Source organism: Protopterus annectens, chromosome 17.part0 (genome assembly GCF_019279795.1).
Source record: "Protopterus annectens isolate FY-2018-M chromosome 17.part0, PAN1.0, whole genome shotgun sequence".
Taxonomy (NCBI): domain Eukaryota; kingdom Metazoa; phylum Chordata; order Ceratodontiformes; family Protopteridae; genus Protopterus; species Protopterus annectens.
Genome location: NC_056751.1, coordinates 411,423,148 through 411,435,633, shown reverse-complemented (window position 1 = coordinate 411,435,633; position 12,486 = coordinate 411,423,148).

The window sequence follows — 12,486 nt, the reverse complement described above, 5'->3', positions numbered from 1 at the left end:
CCCAGATTTGCCTTTAGAAGGAATAAGAATTTGAAGGAGATGCTATGTCGGGAACCCAGGGATACGTCTTGTAAGACTTTGAAAACAGGCAGCTTGGGATCTTTCCCGTGCTATCATTGCAAGGCCTGTGATTATATTTATAAGGACAATTTTTTTATACACCCTAGAACAGGTCAGGCATACGTTTTGAAGGAGTATGCTGATTGTAGGGGCAAGAATGTTGTATATATATATAGCTAAGTGCCAATTATGTGACTCATTTTATGTTGGCAAGACCAATTATATGCTTAAGAACAGAATATTTGGACATTTGTTTGATGTTAGACATCATGATACACGTAATGCATTAGCACAGCACATAGGGGAACATGAAGGTCATTATTTTAAGTTTATGGTTTTACAGGTGATTCACAAAAGTGTTAGAGGAGGTGAGGTGTCTAATGAAACTGAATGCAATGAAACAAAATAGATAATTAAACTAGAGGCTGATAGGAGCCCTGGTTTGAATACAGCTGTTCCTTTAAAACCTTTGTTAAGAAAAAGGGGGGTAAATTACTAGGTTTTTATTGGGTGTCTTATTATTTAAATGTTTGTTTTTAATTGCCGAGTACTATCTGAGGAAGGGCATGTTTGCCTGAAAGCTCTTATTGTGTACTTTTATTTATTTTAATAAACGTTTCTACATTTTTACTCGCCTTGGTGTCTCCTACTACTATTTTTAGGATTTGAAAACTGTATATTTCTTACCATATTTTGCTTTTTTCATACCTTGCTGTTGTCATTGCACCACAACTAGTATCTAATTTTATTTTATAATTTATTCGACTGTCAAAATGGCTTCATGGAGGCTGGTAGTTCTAAGAAGGATATGCGGCTTTTAAGAAGTTTTTCTTTTGTGTAATTGACTCAGTTAATGATGACTGTTTACTGGAAATTATAAAGTTCAGTTAGAATGTAAGGAAAGCAGTTGGAAGATTAAACTGAGGGCAGACAGAGCCCCAGGTCTTAATGAAACAATCAACATTAAATGCTTTTTACAAGCTTTGAGGATTTAATGTTACTTGGAAGTTAACTTTGTCTATATATGCTTTAAACAAGTTGCAGTTGCTTTTTAGTCTCATCACTTTAAATTTTCAAGGGAACTTTTCATGTTTGTGACATCATCAGTTTTATCTTTCATTGGCTGTATCGGTCAAATGATTTATGTGCATTATTTTTAGATTCTTGTGGTGGAGCTACATTTTACATTTTCTGATGAAGTTCTGTTCTGATTAAAGTAAAACGAAAGTGCAAATCTTTGTGTCCTAAGCCTTGCCTTGACATTGCTGTGTTTTTAGTTCAGAGTTTTTTAGTTCTAAGAAGGAGTTGATTTACAAATATGTAACTAGAAGTATAGTTTTGCTATTAGTTCCTATATATGTTGTTATTAGCTACTGGGCATCATATTCCTTCCTGACTCTAAAGTATAAAATACAACAGAGTAAAATAAATGCCATCATGAGCTGAGAACTGAGAAACTGTGTAGTGGTTTTGAATATAGAAATGGTACAACAAATGTAACTGTTAGCTAGCTTTGTCTAGAAATAAAAGACAATCCAAAGGAAAGAACAGTATGGAAATTAATTTATATCTACTGGATTTATAATACATTTTGGACTGTCAAGTGTACTGTACAATACTACCTCACTAACATGTATTTAAGTAGCTGCTATTATGTCATTAGAGTATTTTGGTAGCAGCATAAAGGTAGCTTTGAATATTAATAAATATTATAAGTCCGTGGGCTTCTGTAACCAGTGAATATTTTATCATCAAAACCTCATAGCCTGTGATGAAGATGCTTTTATACTACATTTCTGACTAAATCCTGATAATTTTTATTGCAGCTTGTCTTATAAATAATTGATTTCTTACACCAATTGGACATGATTTTGGTTTTCAAATAAGGCTGATTCTCTCATAATGCACTCTGGACACTCACTGTATTGCGTGTACTAGTTTACATATGCTCAGAATGTGTATCATCATATTGCCAAGGTATGCCAACTGATCAGAAGCAACTATCTGCAAAAACAGTGGTTTAGGTATGATGAGAAACTCAAATAGCTTAATAGAGATACATCCTTGGATTCAGAAAGGGTTACTGTCGGCAGTAAGCCCTAGTGTGGCTGTTTTTCTGATGGTGGTAGCCCTTTCCATTTCTTAAACAGGCCCACCATAGTGACTGTATGTGGTCTATAGAATCACTGCTGTGGGCTACTTCCATGGCCAACTACATTTACATGTTGTTGAACCACATTGGAGCTTACTTTGTCTCAGCTGCTGTGTTTTGTACTTCACGTATTTTGTTGACTCATCCTCTCCCTTGTAAATGCCTGCAGTAGGAGATTTATGCAGCTCAGCTGTGTAAATTAACATGGATAGCTGCATTAATTAACATGGCCAAAAGGTCACATTCACCCATTACTTTCAATGAGAGAGACCATGTAGCAGGTAAGTGTTATGGAGCTTAGTGGTGAGATAGTGATGGTGTGTAAAAGTATATGTGTGTGACAGAGTATGGGCATGTTTGTAGGGATATGTGTGGTCTCAGGTGAGTGAGTGACTGAGTGTGTGTGTGTGTGTGTGTGTGTGTGTGTGTGTGTGTGTGTGTGTGTGTGTGTGTGTGTGTGTGTGTGTGTGTGTGTCTGTCTACCAGGGCGGTTGCAGTAAGGAGTTAGCTACGGGATAAGTAGAGAATGTATGTATGTGTGAATGAGTGAGTGTGCCTGTGAGTGTGAATGGGTGAGGAAGGTTGCGTTTAATGTAAAACAAGTGTAAGTGTGTGTGTGTGTGTGTGTGTGTGTGTGTGTGTGTGTGTGTGTGTGTGTGTGTGTGTGTAGTGGAAGGGGGCTTCTCTAATTCCCAACTCCCCCTAGGCTAACAAACAAAGGGAGTAATATAGGGAGGAACACTAGACTCCAAGAATACATTTGAAATACTACTCTAAGCTAATGTCTTTCGGCTTTTCCTAGTTAGGGTTCGTCACAGCAGAACTCTAGTCCGCTAATGATTGGCAGTGGATTTTTACAGTGCCAAGGTGCCAGCCTGACACCCAACCTTCAAAGAAGGCACACCCATTCACACACGCACCTACCTGCATGTCTTTAAACATCACTTGACTGCGGGGAGGACATGGAGACTCCACAAAGAAGGCACTCCAGCCAAGAATTGAACCAGAGAACCTCTTGCTGTGAGGTGACAACACTAACCGCTGCACCACCGTGGCTATGTTACTATAAACTTTCACTGAATAAAAGATTTTCCAGCAAGAAGCTGTAAATGAACAATAACAACTATGAACTCTAACAACTGGTATTATTGACCAGCTGCATTTGTCTGTGACAGGGACAAGACAAGGCAATTATGACAGGCAAAATCATGGATGTTCTGTAAAATCAGGGACAGTTGAGAAGTATGAATGTGTATGTGTGAAAGTGAACGAGGGAGGTGCATGTGGCAATGCAATGCATGAGCTGCTAACAGTCATTACTGCAGCAAAATATATATTAGAGTTAGCGGTAACATTGGGTGATTCAGAGACATGCAAATTAACTGATAATGAGTTATTTCCTTACTGCAGCTAATAGCTCTCTCTCTTTCTTTCTGTCGAGTTTTTCAATTACAAAAAATTGGCCCTTTTTGCAACAGTAGTTTACACTCATGACTCATGGTGGGATTCTTTCTGAATCTCAGCCACAGTTTTAAAATGAATGAACATGCTTTATATTGCAATTCTTTTGATAATACTAGAGGAGACTGAACAGTTAACATTGAGTGTATGAAGCTATGCTTTTTAACAAATTAGGGGTTGGGGTTGGTGTAGTACTTAAGGTATTTACCTCATGACAAGCCACAAACTGCTAAAAAACACCAGTGTTGCTAAATGTGAATTAAGTCAGAAGATAGAGACTGTTTCATAGTTTGGTAGTAACAGCTAACTAATTTCAATAGTCATTTAAAGAAAATGTAGGGATTTTACAAAAACAGTTGAATATGAAACCCTTGACAACTGTAGCATTTCATTATTGATTCATTTATTGGCTGACTGAGTTTGTTAGCCAGTGTAGTTGACTGATCCCAAGTGGATTCATTTCGGCCATTTTCCGGGAAGACATAGATTATACAAATTTATTTATATAATTACAAAAAGTAAGATAGCCAAATAAAATTAAACATTGTGAAAATGCATATTGAAAAAAATCAGGTTTTAACCTTAAATAAAATGTATACATCCTAATAAGCACAGCATAAAACTAGCAGATATGTTTGATAAGAGAACATTTTTGAATGTCAGACAAAAGTTGCAAGCAAAGAATTGTGTGAAATGTAACATAAGCTAAACAGTGAAATTTCGTACAAGCACAGTTAATATATTAGATTATGTAATTCAAATCAAATGAAACACGAAAACATTGTGGAATATGTAGAATAACTGTCAACTGCATGAGAACTGCATACCTCTTAAATTCTTTGCTCAAGAACTATGGACAAAATTCCTGAATAATGAGGACAAACACCCAAAATCAAGGACAATTCTTAAATATTACTTTGAATCACTTAAAAAGTTAATAAAACAACAGGTCGTGCATCAACATGCATTTTCTGAACAATACGAAGAACGAAACTCTAATACCTGGCATTACTGACCAACTGTAATCATCAGTAATTTTACCAGAAAAATCACAACTTTTACAAGAGATAGGATAAAAATATGAGGCAAAATCAGGGATGTTCTGCAAAATCTTTGACAACTGAGAGGTACGATTGCAAGACAGGTAAAGGACTAGGGACTGTACAGAAACAAATTTGATTGTGTCATGTGTTGTAAAAATGCAGATATTTTCTAAGTGCAATATACTACAGAAGGAATGAAACAAAATGACAGCAATAGAAATTCTAACCAAGATTCCTTAGTGTTGCAGCAAATTAAGGTTAAATGCGCTGTTAACAGACTGTCTATTCTTTCTGGGAAATAAGAATAATAGACAATGCCAATGTGTAAAGACTTAAAAAAATTGCAGACAATACTGCAATACTGATGGAATCTACAACTGTAAATGCAGCAGAAAGAAACTTGAATGAGAAATAAAGGGTACAGGATAGCAAGCATAAATCAAAGTATGTGTACAAAATAGTAGATGTAGAACTAAAGAAGGATCCTGTAACATGAATGTAAGCCCAAAAAGAAAGTGAAAGATACAGAATGACATGATGTGTCTGAAGTAGAGATGTATCTAATAAAACATGAAGTGAGATTCATAAACACTAAGCACAAATAAACAGGACTGGTGCACAGAATAAAACTCATAACACAGCCTTGTGCAGTTCATAAAGGGACCCATGTGCAGCAGAGGGAAAACAAACACAGCTGCATACCTGCAGCAGTCTTAAGTACACAGTTGTTGTTTGTCTTTCGGCTTTTCCCGGTTAGGGGTTGCCACAGTGTAACTCAGGTCCGCTAATGATTGGCAGTAGGTTTTTATGGTGCCGAGTTGCCAGCTCGATGCCCAACCTTCAACGAAGGCACGCCCATTCACGCATGTCTTTCGGAACGCAACTCAACCGCGGGGAGGACATGCAGGCCCCACACAGAAGGCACTCCCCACACACCAGCGAGAATCAAACAGGAGAACCTCTTGCTATGAGGCAACAACGCTACCACTGCACCACCGCGGCAGATAGTCTAAGTACATAGTCATTATACAAAATTGGATCCACAGCACAGTCTAAATCTATGAATCGCAAACTACATTGTGGAGTATGGAGGGGTTACTGTTGTTCATGTATCACTTAAAATCATACCTAAAAACCTTGTAATCCAAGAAATCTGGACAAAGCCTAAATAAATGGGGGACAAAGGTCCAAAAATAGGGACAGGTTTTAAATATGTCTTATAAATTTAGAAAGTTGTGAGAATAACAAGATTTGAGTTAGCATGCAGTTTTTTGAAGAATATGAAGTCTGAAATTTAAATGGATGTCATTACCTAGTGATTTCAATCCAAAGTGATTTGCCAGAAAACTATAAATTTTATGAGGGACAGACCAAAAATATGAAGCAAAAATCTGGACTTTCTGTGAACATCTGGACAGTTGAGAGGATGTGTGAAATGCAACAGTCATCTGTCTGACATTCAGAAAATGTTGACTTAGCATAACATAGCTAAGCCACAACTTTAACATTATTTAGGATGCCACTACACAGAGCATATGAAATTAAAAAAAGGATGCTAAGGCACTCCGCATTGTTGACTATAATGACTGCAAGCACACTGCCATAGCCACACCTGGCTCACATCCAAACTAGTCAGTTAGCTGAGCTGTCATCAATGAGATCTGCAGGTGTATGTAATCACTTCATTATCATACTTAGCTAATGGTACTCTGCAGTCATGGGAGTGCCAGCCAAACATTTCTGAATCGGCCTTTGCCAGGACTGCAGAGCATAGGTGCAGTTCTGCTCACATTATTTTAACCCAGACAGGTGGTAGTTTACTGATGTATTTTAGTTTATTATGAGTGTTCGCTGTCTGCATACAATTTGTTACATGCTGTTCGGGTCAAGAATGTCTCACTGCCTTGCTTGGTATCCTGATGGTGTCAGTGCCCTAGTAGTATATTTTGCCCTCAATGACTATCTGCTAGAAAAGAAATGAAACAACAGCAACTTTACAAATACTTTAGGTAGAAGTATTTTAAAGAAGACCTCTGTATTTGTTGCAGATATAATTGATCTAGTAAAATAAGCTCTGAAAACCCTATTCTGAGTCTTGTTATAGCTTTCAAAGCATGTGGTAACACAGTTAGCTAACTACTTTGAAAGAGTTTGTTTAGTGACTGCATAACCCTGTTTTTTCTTTATAAATGAAGTAGCTTATCCAGTGCCATGACATAGAGTGATAAAGCCCTAACTCTGGTCCAAGTGACTTATTTGAGTAGTGGTTCAGGAGTCTGAGGTACTGTCAAAGGAGAATGGATGCGTCCACCCTGGGGAAAAGGGCATTCACTTTGAGGGCACCTCACAGTACATCTCTAATGAAATCTAGGGACATGCAGAGGACATACTCTAAGGGATGTAGATGCACGGACTGAGTCACTGTGGAGGCAGAATGGTACACCAGCATGCTGCACTGAACTTCTGTCCTACAGATGCCATATATGAGCACAAGGGCTGTGGAAAGCAGGCTATAATAAAACAAAATATTATCTGGTAGCAGTGTGATGCTGCCCCAGGATCCTCATGGTTTGCTGTAGGGAGTCAAAAAGAACCAATAACAGAAATGAATGAGGCAGTTCTGATCTTTAATATAATATCTGAATTACATGTAGATATCCATGGTATACAAAATTATGTCCCATGTATTCTTTTATTTGGGAAAGAAACTATATAAGGCCCACTTCTTTGGTTCCAGACAACATACAAGGCTGCCTTCTGATCAGCCTGAAACATGAGTTGTCAGACCACCCCCCCACTCCCCACAAAAGCTTCAATATCAGCCTCAAAACAGACTTTGTGTCAGATGGATGTAGGACAGCAGCAGTCATGCCTTTGCACAAATGTGGGACTTCAACAGACCATGATAATTACAGACCCATAAGCCTGACCAATATCATTTGTAAGGCTATGGAAAGGATCACTATGGAATTAATAAATATGAATTTATGTAACCTACAGTCACTCGATCCAACCCAGTTTGGATTCATCAAGGGCAGATTCTGCCTAACCTGACCTGAACTAACCTAACTTAACCTGGTTGACTTTGAAAAAGTTATTGTAACAATGGATGAGTTCATATCAGTACACACCACATATCTATACTTTGCAAAGGCATTCAGCACCATCCCATACTCAGATATCATAGACAAAACTCTCCAAGATAAATGTAAATCCCTAACTAACTCACTGGATAGCAAACTGAATTACAAATAGAACACAGGAAATAAAGATGGGCAGAACTATCATCTCACGAAGACCTGTCACTAAATGTGTACCCAGTGGTTCTTTCCTTGGGCCACTCCTCTTTGCATTTATTTCCAGGAGGTCAAAGCTAATGTTCATGGTTTGTGGCTGACCAAGTTTGCAAATGACTGCAAACTTGGTGCCATCATAAACTACCCAGAGGACATTATGATCTTCCAAGACAGCCTGCCCCAAACAAATGACTGAAGAAAATTATTCTTTTCTTCAACAAGTAGTCCTTCCTTAAGTTTAGAATAAAAAGGATTTTGTTCCTCAGCATGAAAAATTAGACAGTAGAATACATAGCACATATTTGTTGATTCAATTGATTATTTGAAAGGTTACAAAAAGGGAGGTATATGCTCAGAAGATTTTTTCATCTGATGAAGTTTGAGTGCTACTCTTACAAAAACGTGTGGTTATATTTAGCAACATTAATATATTAACAGTGAAAATGTGTTGTGGCAGTTTTCTACATTAAAACTTGGTTTTAACTGGAAGCTTCGTTCCCAGTTTATTATTCACAGGAAACATGTCGTGGCAGTTTCTCGGTTTGTGTTTGGAACTCAACTGTGGTTTACTGTACCTGGTGACTGGTTTGTGTTAATTTTGTTGCCTTTATACCAGCCGTACTCCTTTTTTGTTGTACATAGCACAGGCAGGTAACTTTAAATATCTATTACAGTTCCTTTTAGACCAGCTTCCGCTCCTATGACAAATTGCTTGGCAGATTAACTAGCTATCTAACTAAACTGAAATTAACTGGCTTCTCTTTATCCACATTTCTTATATAGGTTTTGATGCTGCTTACTATGCTCACCGCTCTGATTCAAAGAATTACCAGAAATCACCTTATACGATCACAAGCAGTCATATTTAAGTTCTTTCCCTGTAGTTAATCACGAAGTTTCTTTCTGATAAAGGGTCACACATTTCTGGCACTTCAGGTATATTGCACATACTGCCTTCATTGTGTTCAAACAAACTGTGAAACATTTATGTAGTGCTGGAATCATTCTATTATTTTGCTATTGGCACCTCTGAAGAGAAAACCTATGAAAGAAACAAAAAAATACCTGAGAAAGCAATTTTAGAGTAAAGAAGAAAACTGCATCATTTAAAATGGCGATATTTTGGTTCTGCTTCCTGCTTTGATTTTAGCTATAAAAGCTGCAGAAGTTTGCTTTTATTTAGATTTAATGATATCTTTGGTATTTTTTACTTTATTTAGGCTAGTTTAACAACTGTCATTTTTTTCTGGAAGTCTTACAGAGAAGGATAATTTATTGCAAGTTCTCTGTGACTTTATTTTAAATAATCTGCAATTGATTCTTTTTATATATGAAAACCTTGCTTCACAGAAATTTTAACAAAATAGCAAATAAGCTTTTTTCCTCATACAACCAAGTTGCTAGGATATCATTTACTTTTATTTTTAAGAGATTGTATGCTACAATGTGCGTTCAAAAGGAAACTGAACTTAGGATTTGCAACAGTATCAGTTTCAAGTCATTTTATTTTATCTCACAGCTCCCACTAATTAACATTTTTTGTTAAATTTCCTTGTGAATTAGTTTTTAACATTATTAACCATTGTTAGCTGTCACTTTTGCTTTTCTATACCATTATATTGGAGTAATACTTCATTACATACATGCTTCATTTTTGAATATGTACACCCAATATTGATAGCTAACAAATTAATAGCACATAACAGCCATAAAAAGGGATGTGTTAAGGAGTGTACTAAGGCTGAATTCCAGGTGGGATATTATAGCAATAACCCACTTCTGGGTGTGGGTAATGCTAAATTTACCCACGGTTGGCGTGGTTTGGTCCCGGGAAGCCCAAGGGACCAAACAAAGCCAACCGTGGGTAAATTTAGCATTACCCACACCCAGAAGTGGGTTATTGCTATTATACCATGACATTATTTAAGAAAAGAAACTATTACTTTTCTTAAATAATGGCATAGTATAATGCCTGTTTACTGCCCTTCTGCAGATGTCTGGCATCCGCGGCAGTTCTGATGTACTGTGCCTCGCAGTACATCAGAGTTGGCAAAAAACGGAGAAAGCAAGATCTCCGTTGCTTTTTATAGCTATGTTAAATGAGTTTAACATAGCGAGACAGTTTTAAAATAAGCAACGGAGATGTCCGTTGCTTATTTTAAAACTGTCTCGCTATGTTAAACTCATTTAACATAGCGAACACTAAAAAAAGCAACGGAGATCTTGCTTTCTCCGCTGTTTTTAAAACACTGTCTCGCTATGTTAAATGGGTTTAACATAGTGAGACAGCTTTAAAATAAGCAACGGAGATCTCCGTTGCTTATTTTAAAGCTGTCTCGCTATGTTAAACCCATTTAACATAGCGAGACAGTGTTTTAAAAAAAAGAGTTATACTAATGGAAAAAAGTCCGGGCAACCGGACCTTTTTCCATTAGTATAACTCGATTTACAACGGGCACGCTGGCCAATCAGCGTGCATGTTTTGGGGGGGTCATGGTATAATATCTAGTAAAAATTGTTCACAATTTCCCCCTGCCCCCAGCGGCTATATAGATTTTCATATTGCTAAATAATTTTACATACTTTTTCCATAATTTTTTTCTGGCATCATTAATTTACTCTTACCATGCTGGTCAAATTATTATTTTTGTATAAGATAAAGTCAGGAATTTATTTACATAAAGAATTATATGAACACACCATTTCACAAAACATTATGGGGGCAAAAGATGAGACAATCACTCAAATTACAACAGAAAAGTACAATTTTTATACCATAAAGTAAGATCCAGCCTTCTGATGATTTAATGCTGGCTGCTTATAAAATATACTAGTATATACATATAGATAGATATATACAGTGAATGCCTTGTGATGGTCCAAAGTATCTTATATGCTCAGTTGTTATCACTCCATCTCCATAAGATAATTTAACAATCCAGAGTATATTTTACATGGCTCTTGTCATGTGTTCCTCTCTTTTATTAAGCAGTTCATTCTTCCTTGTTATGTGTGTTTTCTTTTTGTTCACCACAAGGTGTTCACCTTTAAAAATTTGCAGAAACTTCCAGTCTTTAGACACCCTTGCAATTTCATTGTCAGGAAAAATAATGCTCTGTGCTGTAGCTAAAGTCTTGCCAAACCAAAATAATCCAAACTTGAGAAAGAAAGATTGGCAAGACAAGGCTGTAAAAACAAACACTGTTTTAATAAAAACAACAGCAACTCCAAACAGTGGTAAGCGCTTTCGGGTTCACCAACCCTTCATCAGACAAATAAAATATCACTGGTCTTTACATTTAAACATACTAACAACCAATCAAAAACAAGCATTCCTAGTACCTTACCCGCCTGTTTTGTAAGGCAGGTTTTAAAGGAACAATTTCATTAATGCCTGGATATCTATGTGATCCCAATGTTATAATCCATTTGGATTCAAGTGTCTCCGTAAGCAATTTAATATCCCCCCCTCTTACTCCTAAACTCACATTGGTGATAACCTTAAATAAAAATGTGTGTGTGGGGTTGTTTATCAAATGCCTATAAAGTGCATTGTGCTGATCTTTATTTCTAATGCTGGACAAATGCTGTAAGATCCTAACCTTTAACATATTATTTGTCATCCCTACATAATATACCGGACACTGTGTGCATTCGGCCAAGTAAACCACATTGGTGGTTCTACATGTGGCCTTGGCCTTAAATTCAAACACCTGTCCTGTTAATGGATGTTTAAAAGTATTGGACCTATTGATACTGCTGCAGGCCTTACATGTACCGCAAGCTACCGTCCCTGTTCTTGTAATCAGTGACTTTCTACCAGAGGCTGATTTTTCTTTGCAAAGTATATCCTTAAGATTTTTATTGCGTCTATAGCCAAAATTGGGTGCTTCACCAATCAAGGTATCTAATTTAGGGTCACTTCTTAATATATTCCAATTTCTTCTGACTATACCCTGTATATCCTTGATGTCACTACTATACGTGAAGTAAAGCCTAGCCCCATCATGTCTTTTGTTCTTCTGACGTTTTGCACCTTCCGTTTGACTTTGCCTCAACCATGGTTTATATCCATCACTTCGTTTTTTTAGACTGGAATCCATGACTGTATTAACCATACCCTCATTATAACCTCTCTGGCCAAAACATGCTCTTAGGTCTCCTACCTCTCTGTTAAAATCCATATCATCTAGACATAATCTGGAAGTTCTACACACTTGGCTTTTAACTATGTTAGGAAACATATAGCGGGGGTGCATACTATCATATGATAGTAGATGGTTCTTCCAACAATCTTTTTTGTGTAACGTTGAGATATACCCATCCAAAGTATGACTTATGCTGACGTCTAAGTAGTCTATTTGTTCCCTGGAGTATTTCAGAGTGAATTTAAGAAAAGACGTGGTGGAATGAAGATATTCCAGGAAACTATGCAGTTCAACTGTGGTGCCCTGCCAAAAAATAAATATATCAT